Source organism: Morone saxatilis, unplaced genomic scaffold, assembly GCF_004916995.1.
Source record: "Morone saxatilis isolate NCDOM2014 unplaced genomic scaffold, NCSU_SB_2.0 Contig7, whole genome shotgun sequence".
NCBI lineage: Eukaryota > Metazoa > Chordata > Actinopteri > Moronidae > Morone > Morone saxatilis.
In genome coordinates this window covers 4,564,809-4,577,914 of record NW_023340246.1, presented here as the reverse complement: position 1 = coordinate 4,577,914, position 13,106 = coordinate 4,564,809, and the positions used below count along the sequence as shown (strand labels likewise).

The following is a 13,106-nucleotide window of genomic DNA, read 5'->3' as shown; positions in this document are numbered from 1 at the left end:
CATTCAATGCCATACCACGTCCCGCCCCCCTACACCCAACCAATTGAAGGATAGATTTGTAATACTAAGGTAAAATAAACACAACCACTGACTGAACCACTCACACGGACCAGCGTAACAGAGCTACACACTGCCGAGGACTCCCACACTTCTTTCAGTGTCATTGACTCAATTTTGTATGAGATGTTTGTGATGAGCCCAACAACAACTAACAAACTTGACGGGGATCGATTACTCTTACTTAAAGATTCTTTCAGTTGATGAGCGTCAGAGTCAGCCTCAGACCACAAAACATTGAAACTGCTGTTTAAGTAGACTGCAAGAGGAAGATAAAGAGTCAATGATACAGCAAGAAAAAAGGCTCCCAAGGGGCTGCCATGTGTGGTGCTGCAGTTTCCCCTTCTCCACCCACCCACCCTTCCTCCCTGCTTTCGCCCCCCCCCCCCCCCACCGTCCTGTGTCCATATTAGGGCAAAACTCAGCCAACCTCCCCTCAAGCTGAGCTCAACCCCCCAACACGCCCTGCTGTCACATTTGCTCCAGCGAAGGGAGCCTGAGGGAGACGCATCTCCCCTAACCCAATTTGAAGGCCTGTTTTTCTGGCCAGTCAAAACAGCAGAAGGATTTTAAAAATGGATGCAGAAAGCCAAGGCCAACCTTGTTGTTTTTGTTTAAGTGGCAGGCCTGTTTTTTTATTTCATGTTTAAGGACCTGTAGTTAATGGACTTAATGTGATCATATGTCAGTTTCTCAGAGTGACAGTATGACAGAGTGATAGTTATGTTACTACCCAACTGCTCTGCTTAGTTCTTACTAGTTTCCCATAATTGTTTCTAGGTACATCTTTCATGACTGTTTTTAGGATTCAGAACTTTCTGGAGTGGAACAATAACAACACTCAGCAGGCACTGAGGTAGTGACTATATACAGTATATACAGATTACAACAGGCCAAAGGTCACCACATAAGTAGATAACAACGTTACTAGGGCATTTTATTGTATAAAATCTCACCAATAAGAACAAGTATAAAAAAAAAAAAAACCCAAAAAAAACAACAGCAGTCCCTGTACACAATGATGCTCTCCTCCCTCTCTTTCTCCCCCAACCTGGTTCAAGGCATGATGACCACCCACCTACTGAGCCGAAGGGTCTGTCCTGGGGTTTCTGCCTGTTTAAAAGGCAGTTTTTTCCTTGCCCCGTCGCCAAGGTCCTTGCTCGATGGTGGTTAACTGTTTGGGTCTCTGTAAATGTAAAAGGAGTTCGGCCTAAAGGACCTGCTCCTTTGAAAAGTGGTCCTGAGATAACTTTCTGTTATGAATTTGGCGCTAACATAAGTTTTGATATTGTTCGTCTCAACACGGTATGGCACATAATACAATTGGTTTTTGCTTGCCAGTCATTTTCCTAGAGATTCCCAAACAGAAGTTATTTTGGGTCATTGGTGTTGATTTTGGTTTCCTTTGGTTTATACAAAATCCCTCACTGAGGAAATGGGTTGACTTAACAGACATAGGAACTGCCGGATAAGTACACAGGCATTTTAGACCTGTGTCACTTGTTTAATTGTGACCTACTGTCTAATCACACACACAAATTTGAATGGGTACACAGTGGACGAACTACTATTGGGTTGGTAAAACTGGGTAATGAAATGTCCAACCCTCCATTATTATTTGAATTAAACACCCAATCAAGCAACAGTGTGAAAACAAAAAATCTAAAGAGTAACTGCGTAACAGCACTGTGGGGTCACAGTTCGATGTTTTTCATACAGTCAACATTAAATTGAAGATAATGGCCACAATTCTTGTTGTAAAAATAAAGAGAGACGGCACTCAAACATTGTATTATGGGCAGTAAATAAACTAAATTAGCACTAAATGACCAGTCAGGCTGTATATTATCATAAGCACATTGTCTCTCTGAAGTATGGTTGTGCTCTGGCAATGGTATAAAACACTCCTATAGTACTGACACATAACTAAAGGTCCTTTAGTCCTTTTCTAAGATTTGGATTTTGTTGCTCCAAAATGGTGACAAGAGTTAACTAAAATCCAGGCTTCAAAAATAATGTGTTAATATTGTTTTTTTGTGAACTTGATAGTGTATCTGCTTCATTCCTTACATACTTTTTCCCTAGTTACCGAGCTACACTGTCATTACAAGAGCTCCATATCTGATCCTTTGCCAAAATGGCTGGTAGATAAAGTCCCAGAGGCAGCCAAAAAGTAGAAGCAATTGGCTGGTGGTCATTTTCCTCCATCTGGGATTTACTGTGTTTGAACAACATCACCAAGCCTTTTTAAAATGTATGTATTTTTTATTGGCAGTTCTTTGTTCCTCAACAAGAACAACCCAGTGGGCCCTGACCCTGGGAATGTGCTATTCAAGATCAAAACTGAGAACTTTTCTGTTTCATCGTGTTCCAGGTTCAATGATTTATAAGCTTGGCTGTTTGAAATATGTGCGCCAAGATACAGCAGAGGAAATTGTTTCTCCTTATTACATTTGACCTTTCAAAAGGCTTGTGTTTGACAATGTTATGTAGCTGAAGATTCATAAATAGTCACCTGAGTGAGAGGAAGTAAACTGCAACCAGATTATTTAAACTGCAAATCAGGTTCAGCCGGCTTGAACTTAAGAGTAGGGAGAAAAAAACATGGGAAGCATATCTTGTTACATCTAATTGTTCCTGCATCATCATTAGTAGAGACAATCATTTGTTTCCTACCCAAAGTTATGACCATGCTGTAAATGAATAATAGTGATTATGCTGCCAGATGGTGTGTTTAGATGTATTAATGAGGGTTATTTTGATTGGAGGGGTCAAAACACCTTAAATGTCCTGATTCTATACCAGCATCTTGACTCTCTGAACTCCAGACATTCTAGAAATAAAGTCCTGGTGTGGTTGCGCAGTTACACACGAGCAGCTCTACCTGCATGAGAAAAAAGGAACTTAACACAGTTCTCACACTTGTCAGTTATTATTCAGCCTGCTTGCTTTTTTTTGTTGTTGTGCAGAGTGTGAGTAGGCCGACGCGTTTCCTGTTCAACTGAGTGTCAGTTGATGAATGAAAGGTTTTACTCGCAGTAGTGTGAAGTCTAACATTTTCCTGTTTTCATTAGTTGTTTTAAGGGTTACATGCATCAATGTCAGGGTAGTACTGAAGGCTAGAATGCAGCAAACGGGCACATTTAATGTTAGAAAATGAATCTAAGTGAACATAGGCCCCTGTTGTCGTACAAGGCTGTCAAATAAATGTTAACGCTTGGTGCCAAAAATGCCAAAGCCCCGAGCCACTGGGCTGTTATGAATCCATCATCCATTCATCAGCTGTTGCCATGCAGAATGGAAGAAAGATGCTCCTGAGTTGTCACACACATACACACGCTCATGGGAGAGTCGCACTCTTCCAGCCAATTGAACCTCCATTGAGGGTTAACCCTTGGTTGAACCCTTAGAGGGTGTCTGCAGAACGCACATCTTCCTCAGCCAGATGTGTCTCTCCCTTCCCTCCCCCCATTCCTAGCTCCCTCACTCCATCCTTTGCTTTCCACATTGCAGTAAGGGACAGGCTTTGGCCATTAAAGACGCGTGCAGTCCACACATTGAAACACACACACACATTTATCTTCATGCCTGAAAGTGAGCGTTAAAGGGGGTCTCACCTGGGACTTGTTTACTCACTCATGATTCTGCACACCAACTCCCCTTGCGTGACCTGGAGCTGTGATGGAATTGTGCGTTTTCCAGTGGTGGAGATGATGCTCATTCATGTAAATAATTGATTTATAGGTTCAGTCCTGGATGTCTGTGAAGAGCAACAGCTGTCACGCTATCCAGGGTTTGTGCCAGGGTCCCCCGTCGTCAGTTTTATGGAGTATGTAATGGAGCAAGTACTGCTGATTTGACTCGGAATGGTCATAAACCGTGGTCATTTCATACAAACCACACAAACTGGCATTTTCACAAAATTACAACGAGTTAGAACTGATGTTGGAACTGCACATATATTGTATACGGCTGGGCTTACACTACAAATGTCTTGAAAATACCAGTTTGTGTGGTTTGATTGCCCTTTTGTAAACTCTTTTCTCAGAAACACACTATAGAGCTTCAAAGTGCATTGAAGTTTATTATGGATGGACCCAGTGTTTGGATAATTCATGCTCCGGAGTTAATAAGTTGTGCTTCTAAAAAAATAACTTTGTTCACTCCGACAACAGTAACCACTTATTACATGTCATTTTTTTGTCTAATCAGCTCACTGTACGCCTGCAAATGTCCATATCTGTATTAAACGTCTATTTTTTTTTTTTATATACTTTTAGGAATTGCAGATATTTGACCAGTAAAAAGCTTGGATTTCAAGTATTTCAAACAATAGCTATGATGTCTGTAATGGGCTCAGATTTGTCACCCCTGATAGCTGTCTCTGTCTCCATATTGTGATTGTCATAATGTACCCACTGAACTACACAAGACCAAAAGGTTAGGTTTTCTCTCAGACCCTCTGCACTTAAGTATTCTTATCATATTTGTAGGCCAGGCTAAATCTGAATGATACTAATTTTGATTGTGGAAGCTTAAATGCAGCATTAAGAAAACAGTCTTGATCCAAAGTGGGTTATGGCCCGTTCCTCCTTCAGGACAAGAAAATGTTTTGACTGACTGCAGTAGTTCAGCAGTATGCATTCTCTACACTGTAAAAGTCAAGAAGCGTTGTTGTTTTCTTTGGTTGCCTGTTGAAGAAAGCATTATTGTATCTGCATTCTGCTGTGACGGCCTTCACTCTGTATTTTCTTGGAGCTAGTTTTCTGAGTAGAGCTGTGTGGACAAAGTCACTTCTGCTGTCGACCTTGACAAATGCTCTCTGACGGACTTTGTCTCTTTGTATCTCTGTGCTCATCACTCTCCCATCACTGCGAGCGAAAAATACACAAGATGTTACTTCACTGAATTGTCCTTTTATACTGACTGATGAAGACTGCAGTGAAACTATGTGACTCCTTACCGTACAGTTCAGTAGCCCTGCAGTAAAATCCAATTTGTGAATTTGTAAAATCCAAGTGTTAGTTGTAATCAGTTATGGCATTGCATCATGTTTATGAGTCACTCACCAACAATTCTGGTGGCTAATGTAAATCTCAACTTCAAAGGTGGCTCCATAGATGAGTCATTTCATTGCAATTAACATTAAATGTCAGCTTTAACAAATGCCTGAGTTTTCAAAGTACTTACAGGATACATTAGAAAGAAAAATAGTGTACAGAAAGCATAAGATATGTTTACATACTGTAGTTTTGGCTGTATTGGTAAGAAAACCACACTTCAATCGGTGTTGGACAAATTTGCATTAGATTCTGATGTTTGCTTGTTTACTTAGTACTCAGTGGTTTGAGGCTGATGTTGGGCATGTAAACACACTGAAAGCACAGCTGATATGAGAGCCAGATAAGAGGGACTCGTGAATGTTCACTGTTACGGTCCATTTAACCCAGTGTACTGTGGGATATGGAGTCTTTTGTCCTCTTGTGTAAACGTTGGCCACAGACCATTTGAATAGGACATTTGCAGGGCACCGTCACAGTCAAGAAGTGTGTGCCTTTCCATGACACACATATTAATGAGATCTACAACTGTTTCATTGACAGAGGTGGAAGATGTTCCCTGCTAACTTCTGGATCACACTGCGTGAAAGTCTCTCGCTGCCGTTTAGTTTTACTTTAGTCGCTCTACTTTCTTTAGTCACAGTTCATTCCCTTAAGCAACACGGAGGCAGTGTCACAATAATGATGATCTCTTTTTTTAAGGCTTTTAACTTTTAACAAGTCATTGTCTATATATATATTCACATATTCACATATATTCACAACTCCTGGTGTCAACACGAAAAAAATAATGTATATATTTTCACGGTTTCCCTCAGGATTATTTCTGCTGTTTTCTTCTCGTCTTCATCACACGCCTGTGTTCTGCCACTCTCCCTCTCTACCCAGTAGGTTTGGCATCCTCCTTGCTAGGCGTTCAACCAGAAGTGACAGCAGTTTTCATCACACCTTCCCTTTTTCTAAACAGTAAACCATTGAAGAAAGTGTGTATGTGTGTATGTGTGTCCCCTCCAGGGTTCCACTCTGTCATATTCATGTGCTTCCCCTGTTTTAACGGACGTCCCTGCTGTCACCATGGAAACGGATAGCTTTTTGACACAGCCGTGTGTGTGTTTGTGCATGAAAGAGAATGTTTTCATGCAAGACTGTTCTTTGTGCGTGTGTGACAATGCTAATAAAGCACAGTGCCCAGGTGAAGAGAGGTCATTGTCTGCCTTTAATTCATTGATATAGATACCTGACTTTAGAGCTGCAACAATTAGTTTATTAATCGATTAGTTATCAACTATTAATTGGCAACTATATTCATAGAAAATAAAAATTCTTTTAAGAAAACAACGTCCAAATTCTCTGATTCAGCTTCTTAAATGTGTCCTCTATGATAGTAAACTGAATATCTTTGGGTTGTGGGCAAAAGAAGACTTTTGAAGACTCCATTTTGGGGAAAAAAGTGTCTGGAGAAAGTGCATTAGAAACACTTGGGTCTCCATCTTAAACTGCCATCATGGTGTTCACAAGCAAGACATGCTGCCCACTGGGCTACGCTAAAAGGTTGCTTGCTGTAGCTATAAAATCAGTTAAATTTTTCATCAGGATATTATAAATACTTTGGATGAACATGGACCAAAATGTAATGGAAATGAAACCTTAAGAGAGGGCAGTGCAGTCATTTTCAGTTACAGCAACAGCTGAATGTCTAAAAGAGTCATTATGTAATGAAAACTATGATGGGTTTTGATAATCCACGTTTTCCTTGAGGGCCAAGAACAATTCAGGCTGAAAGTAGGGGACAATAGATGTGTTATGTGAGGTGATGAAGGCTTCCTTCCTCTTGTCAGAACAAATGAACAGTTTGATTCCCACATTATATACTCAAATGAAAAAGTGACACACACTGATAGATTGGACTGTTGGTTGGTTGGATTTTGGTTGACAAAACTGACGACGAGATTTCACTAGAAACATTTTCCCAAAAATGGCTAAATGAACTGTTCTAATGTGTTTACTCTAAACAATAGATTGTCAGCCTCACTACAATCATATTGTTTAATAACATACAATGGGACATGATGGGCCAGTGTTATTATGTGTTATTCTTGTGGGGTCACTGGAAAATTCCATCCTGGCTCTCGATTGATGTTTCCTGAAAAACATGTTTATTTTTTGAGAGTCTGCACGCATCTCCCTCCTCTCTGTCTGGCTCCACCACCTGCTGGGATGATTGACAGATTTAGTGACTAAAAGACTACTAAACTGAGTGACTCATTTGCTTACTGCCTGGCTAAATGTGTGGCTAGTTTACTAAAAGGCCTGCTCGTTGGAATAACTAACTGACTAAATAAAGGGCCGGATGGAAGATCTATCTGGCTAGCTAATTGCTATGTTTTTTTTAAAAATCTGTAATGATTTTGCTGGCTGATTGTGTAAATGGGCTCCCAGGCTAATTCAGTTAATCAAATTCAGTGTCATTATGTAAATGAGTTGACTGCCTGGTGACACCTGTCTGTCTGTTTTGGATTTTTGGCAGGCTGGAAGAACGGAGAGAATCCAGCTATGTGTGACATAAAGAGAAGAAGCAGAGAAGTGAGAGTGGGAGAGGGAGTGCTAGAGGGGAGGAGAGAAAAAGAGTACGTGGATGAAGAAGTTGAAGTGCAGAGAAAGAGAGAAGTTGGCCGTATAATGAGTGAAGTGGGTGTGATGGTGAAGTGTCTGCTCTCATCGGTGCTCAGTCTGTGCTGTCCACATGGTGTTTTGGCAAGTGTGTGTGTGTGTGTGTGTGTGTGTGTGTGTGTGTCTCTAGTGTAATGTTGAGGTGAAGTCCGCTCATGTGTCAGACCACGGGGAGACACCACATACTACCATGTCCTTATAAGGAGAGCGTCTCCATCCATCCATTCATCCACCCACAACATCCTACCTCTTTTTCCCTCGCTCTGTTGCTGTGCAGGTTCTCCAAGGGGAGGAATGGAGGTCAACACAGATGAATGAGGACTATTTACTGTGACAGATGGGTCTGTCTCACTCTTCAGTCTCTCACATGATAGTTTGTACCGTCGTCTCCCAAATAAGAAAAGAGATGTCATAGCATTTGTCATTAAGTGCAGATTTTTGCAAAAACAAATAGTTGGTATTTCTGTTCACTAAACCCTGTTTTCGGAGAATGTACGTACAGTAAGATGTGTAAATAACCTGTTTCCCAGAATGGCCAGTACTTGTTGTGTGTAGGGTTGTTCTGGTACTAATAACTGTCGGAAATGCTTCCGATACAGCCTAAAACGTTGTGGAGTCCATGCATGTGCTGCACTCTTAGCAGTTTGATCTCAAATCATTTTAAAAATTCCAAAAACACTGCTTCATTTTTTTGTTTATAAAATGAGCTTCAGATAATCCTATTCGTTTTTTGTTCTTCAGTTGGGTAATAAATGTCACATTGGTTTTGCACTACTCTCATTTTTGACAGAATGTGACAATGCCATCTTTTTATTTATTTTCTGCTCTCATGCTGGAGGGAGTTTCAGTACAGTACATCCCAGTGACCATTAGCAGCCGCAGCTTGTCACAGGACATTTAATACGCCAGTGAACATGCCGCAGACACAGTCTTAATCAGCTTTATTTTGGATGAAACGAACAAGGGTGTAGGTTTCACTGATGAATAATTCAGTGTCTGCTTTGTGATGAGGGAGGGATGTATTTGTTTGCTGAATGCTTGAGGGGAAGTTGGTTAATGTGGAAAGTTCATACTGTACCTGTCCCACTTGCAGGCGTGTGATGTGCACGTGGGTGCAGATATGCACTCAAACACGTTTTTAAAACATGCTGTCTGATTGTTTGTCTCCAGCATCATTTATTTCTGCTCAGTCCATATTGATTTTAACACAGATTCCATCTTTTCTCTTCTTTCAGAGACAAAGAGAAAGCGGATGATATAGAGAGCAACCCGAGGTCCTCCACCAGAGAAGGTACATGACTGAAACACGCGCACACACACACGCACACACAAATAAAAAAACATTTTTTCGGGGCTTGTGTAGTCATGTTTGAGTAATGGCACACTCTAAGCTGCCACTGAGGCACATCAGCCCAGCAACAATGCTGTGGTTTAGATGATTACTGTGGGATTAGCCTGCACTTGTTGTATTAAGCCCAAAACTTTCTCCCTGGTAGGCTGTTAAACTGTTAGTCCTCAGGGCTGATAAAGAGAAATACTGAATGGTCAGTCTGTGTTTCTTGGATCCCAGAATATCCACATCACACTATTCAATTTTGATGTTTGTTTTTTTTTGTGTTTTTTTTTTGAAGTTTGCACTGACAAATGCCACCTGAAAAGACTCTTGAATGCCCGTTTGACTGCCTGTATTACACGTGGAAAGAACAAAAACTAGAATGGTTGTTGCATTCTTTAAATGTCTCCATGTCCATTTGTTTCAGTGGCAGTGAATTTAGGCAACATTTGCAACTTCCATAATCAGTATAAGATTAAAACTACAAAAAATGTTTAGTCATTCTGCATCTGAAGATTAAGTATTTTTATATCAAGGAAAGGGCTGTGGACTGCAAAGGCCATGTTGTACTGGTAAATTAAAAAGTGATTGTATCATAAGCATAACAAAATAAAGTTGCATTTTTTAGAGATAATCTGCTACTAATAAGATGCAAACTTAAGCCTCATGAAATGGAATTAATAAAATTTTAGAGACTATAAAAGCAACATTGGGAACAGCTGTAGGTATTTTCTGTTGGCAAGGACAATTCAGTCTTTGCTCTGGTTTTTCTTTTGAAAAATAAAAGTTCAGTAAAGGTGACCTGTGAAGTTTTCTTGTAAAAAAACAAAAGTCCTGTTTTACATTTGGTGTTCCTCACCAAAATGCATTGTGGGAATCCTTCAGTTCCAACAGACGTGGAGAGTGTGTTTGCCAAGCCGGGTTTTAAAAATAATTTAAAGTGTGATTTGTTAATTTTTCTTCTTCTTTGCTGCCTTTGTTTGCACATTGCTATTTTTTGTCATGTTACTGCCTCCAACTGTTAATTGGCACAACAGCATGAAACCAATGGCAGGATGTTAATGGTGCCACCCACATGCTCAAGGATGCACTTCCTTTGAACAAATGGGGACCCATGCATTACAAAAAAACACTGCTCCATGGTAGTAGTAGTGGTCGTAACCTTCACAGGGTGACTTAAATCAAGGACTTGTGTGAGAAATGGATCTGGTATTTGATCATTCACATGATGTCTCTCTGTTGGGAGTTGTAGGTTAATAGCACAAACACAGATATTAGATGTGAAAGCATTATTAACATCTGATGATTGTACTTCCCAAACTATTTTCCACTCCAAACATTAAACCTTGTAGTAATGCAAAACGCTAAATTACCTTCACCGCTCTACAAAGCATTTGGTTTGTCTTTGCTCCGAGCATGATTTCTCTCTCAGCAGAGGTTGTTTAAAACACTCAGTGAGCAGGAAGGCAATTTGAATGTGGCTCTCATTTTGGTGCTTCAAATGCATAGAGTTTGCTTTAATTATAAAGCACAAATAGCCTCTAGACTGCAGCACAGTTTCACAAGTACAGTTTTTGAAGCAAGAGGAATGTTTAAATTGAGGTTAAAGGAGGACAGCGGGTCTGTTGGGGGAGTTTCTGCTCTGAGAATAACTTGTGGCACTACACTAGAAAAATGGAAGTGCAGGTAATTGATCAAGACTGACAGGTTAACTGTCAGGGTAATAAAAAGTTCCCCAGTCACACAACTCTGTGACGTTCAACAACGAGATTTTTTGTAATTCCTGAGAGGTTTCAGTATAAACTATAACTTCTTCTTTTCTTTTCTTTTCTTTTTAAATCTGGACTTCTTGTAAAGGGCATTATAAAGGGAAATATTGTCTCCTTTTTTAGGAGGTATCGGTCTAGAACCTGCGGCTATATTTAAAAGTTCCTGAGATAACCTTCTGTTATGAATTGGCACTAAATTGAATTGAATTGAATTCAATGGTTTGTAGTTGTACCCTCAGCACATTCACAGAAATATCCCTTTATCTGGTATACTATATGTGCTATTCCCCTTTAATTTAACCACATGTCAGCTAAAGACTATGGGAAAGAGGAAAGTCAAAGTTTCCACACTTTCAGTCCAGGCCATATAGATAAGTGGTTGTGAAAGAGGAACCAAGCAGATGAGAAAATTCCCTGCAAACTTTTTCCTTCCATGTCTGCTATTTAGACTGCAGAGTGAAGACGAGAAAGTGTCATATAACAGAGAGCAGTTGATGGTTCTGTGAAGCTCTGTAGATGTGAAAGTTTGATTTCCAGTGGGCCGACACAGAAGTGCATGTACAGGCATGACACCTTGAGTAATAGTGTTTATGATGTAGAGTGTTATGAACAACATGTACATATTGTAATGCAGGTTTCCTTAAAGTGCATTCAACCTGCATTTAAACCCCTGAAACCACAGGTCTCTCCTGTTCTCTCGCTCTTTTTTTGTCTAGTCACAATTTGAAAGTTGTAAATGGTATTAAATTTAAATGTACATTGCCATCCCCTCTCCTGACCTGTGTTGAACCCAGGTTAAGAGGAGGGATTTGTAGCCCGGTCAGGTGATCCATGTTCACAAATAGACTATCAGTGCGGCTTTAACCCTGAGTATTTCTAGGGGGGGGTTTGATTTGATTTTGTTCTTTCATGAACAGCATGTACAAAAAACGGATTGTATAAATATTCATAGAACAAGGGGAAAAAAAGAAAAGAAGGGAACCAAAACAAAAAAATGTAGATTTAATCTGACATGGATTTATGAAGGGCTGGTACTCATTGTGAGCAGGATATGAAAGATGGACTAAACATTACGGCTCGGCCTTGAACAGCATGTGAGCGTTTCTGTGCAGTGTTTTATGCATTCATCAACCTGTCTGAAAGGTAAAGCCGTAGTTAAACCTTGTCTGACACACTGTACAAATTCTGTCTTGGAAGCATTTCCGAGGCTTGTCCTTTTTTTTTTTTTTTTTTCACTATAAACCCTTTTTATCACAACAGACAGTTGCCAGCTCCAGGTTCCTGGTGTTGTGCATACTGGCTCACTGTCATGGCATTCTTGGTTACTTAATGGAATGGAGCCGTTGTTAATGTTATTAGTTACACTTGTACTTTTTCCTGCTATGTGAAGTGAAAATATGTGCAGGGAAAAAAGTCTGTTCCATGTCTAAGGTAAAATCTTTTCCTTCAGCTGGCCAGTATTGTTATAGTAGCAATAAACCATATACGTCACATTGCCTCCAGTAAATAAACAGGAGAGTTTGAGGAGAATGGAGCACACACTTGTTAGTCGAGTTAACTGTCACAGGATATTTTTGGAGGCGTACATTTGCATACACATTGAAAACAAATCCGACCAGAATACTAAGGAAGTAAAACATGCCAATCAGGTTTCTGCACTGTTGAGCAGAACCTTTTTTTGTCAATGGTTTGCACTTTTGTACCTCTCAGCTGTACTAGAAACACTGTTATTTAGATTTATGTGGTGACCATCTTCTGTATGACAAGTGGCCCTCAAAACAGGATATTGGGATGTAGCTTGCACAGAAGTGGCAATTTTGAGATTGAGAATGCTGACTCCTCCTTATTAATCTTACTATCGTCCATGGTGTTGGGTTGATACATGTCAGGATGTTGCCTTGTCTTTCACTATCTAAAGGCTGCCTCCTACATAGTCGGTGGAAAAGATGGAAACTTCATTTTTGTATTGTCTACTCTTTAGTAGATCTGGAGACAGATGTCACACATGTTTTGGTCAAGTCTAAACAAGTGTGTGTGTGTGTGTGTGTGTGTGTGTGTGCTCTGAACCATGGCTCTCTCTGTGAACAGTAGCCTTAGCATACCAGCAATGCAATGCAGCTACATTGTGAGTGACATCACCGCAATCATAGACACTCCCCAGTGTTCACAAACTAGTTGGCTCGCTAGCTATGTTAATACACACACACACACAAACAC

General features: G+C 40.2%; 1 protein-coding gene across 5 annotated transcripts in view; it reads left to right on the top strand.

Annotated features, from left to right (window-relative positions):
- Positions 1–13,106, top strand: part of fam49a (family with sequence similarity 49 member A) — a 32,023-nt gene that overhangs the window by 8,159 nt on the left and 10,758 nt on the right. For all 5 annotated transcript variants that reach the window (XM_035678584.1, XM_035678587.1, XM_035678586.1 and 2 more), the window contains one exon: positions 9,023–9,078. The gene's annotated coding sequence lies outside the window, so the exon portion shown is untranslated. The remainder of the gene's footprint in view (positions 1–9,022; positions 9,079–13,106) is intronic.